Below are 1,652 nucleotides of genomic sequence, written 5' to 3' on the forward strand. Positions count from 1 at the left end.
CTCGCATGTGCTTTGCTCCATTTACTGCCTTGTGTTTGTGGCATATTTCTTTCTGAGGAAAATATGTTTTGGCTGTTGTTTCAAGCTGTGGTTGATCATATGACAATGATTAAGTCCCTTATAAGATTGCAGCCCTTTATTTAGCACACAATGCAAACCAGCTCAAAGACAGATCATATTGCAGGCTTGCAATTTTCTGCATGCTTTACTACAACAACTCTCTTTTTATCTGATTTGCTCCAGGGCTTGACAGCATTGGATTATAGCCGTTTGTACACGTCATCACTTAACAAAAGTGTTAGTTTTGAGCTGTGTAAACAAAAGAGTGCGCCAGTTTCCACATTGGCAGCCAATTTATTTCTCTCTATTGACTTGTTTCTCACTGGAGACTTAAGATGACTCCCCCTGTGCTGTATTTTTCAAGATGGGTTGTTAAAGCAGACTGTGTAGAAACGCTAATACTTAATGAGCAGAAAGAAGAGAGGAATAAAAATAGTTGAGATGAATTTGAAGTATTGATGTATTGTGATCCTTCCTAAATATTCATGGATTACTTATCTTTCAAATTGAATAGTGTTAGTCCTAACAAGCTTTTTTTTTTTAACCATGGAGGATGTAAAATCCCAACACAGCACACCAATAGATTTGAAGGTGACAGTGCTCCCTTCCATGGGGTGTGCCAAATAAACCCTATTTTCAAACCTCACACCCCTGATACCCAGCTCTGCCAAAGAAACCCACCTGGGAGTGTTCCCAGCAGGACACACAGTGGAAATGTCATCACAGGTCGTGAGTCTGCAGTAGTCGGGCTGGAGAGCCACATTCCTGCTACAGTGACCGGGGAGAAAATACGGCCCCAGGCAAAGCAGTTGTTCCACTTTTTCCCTTGTGATCTCAAGCAGCCATACTGGTGTTGGGCACCCGTTACCGACAGAGCCACGAGGTTTTTTCCCTTTTAACAGAAGCTTGGGTTTGAAGCAGCAGCTGGAGCTGAGAAGAGGTGGGCACAAGACTGTGTCCATGACGCACGTGTGGCCTCATGCCACCAGTTCTTCGGGCATGGGCAACCTATGGTACAGGCAAAAACCACATGGACATGAATGCAGCTGGTGTCACAGTTGCTCAGCGTGTGCACATCACCTTTGTTTCTTCCTTCCAGCCGATTTTATTTATTCCTATTCAGGAAAAAAAGCTGTCTTGAAGCAAGAAAGGCCAAACTAGTTTGATGCATTACCAAACACAGAGAAAACAATTTGCTTTATGAAACAATGGGTGGGTTTTCTGCACAAAGACATATTTTATCTTTATTGCACTCTTCCATGTGATTGCAATGTAACTGAGAAGTGATTACCTGAAACAGAATATCTGTTCCTTTTAGAGCTTCTTGGTGTTTTGCTTTTTGTCTGAGGCTTACATTTTAAGCAAGAAAAACAAGTTACCCTGTGAATACTGCAGGTGACAAGATGGTCTGTTGTTTACTGTACCCAACAGCGATTCAAACATTTGGCTTAATTCTGTATTCAGCTCTGCCTTTCTGTGCGCAACTGAATAACGCAGCAGAGCCTGTGGCTCACTTGAGCACTTGTGATACAGGGATGGAGCTTCCTCACTCCACATGAGGACCAAGCCCACTTATAATCAGGGAGCATTCA

The sequence above is a fragment of the Balearica regulorum genome, chromosome 1 (genome assembly GCF_011004875.1).
Source record: "Balearica regulorum gibbericeps isolate bBalReg1 chromosome 1, bBalReg1.pri, whole genome shotgun sequence".
NCBI lineage: Eukaryota > Metazoa > Chordata > Aves > Gruiformes > Gruidae > Balearica > Balearica regulorum.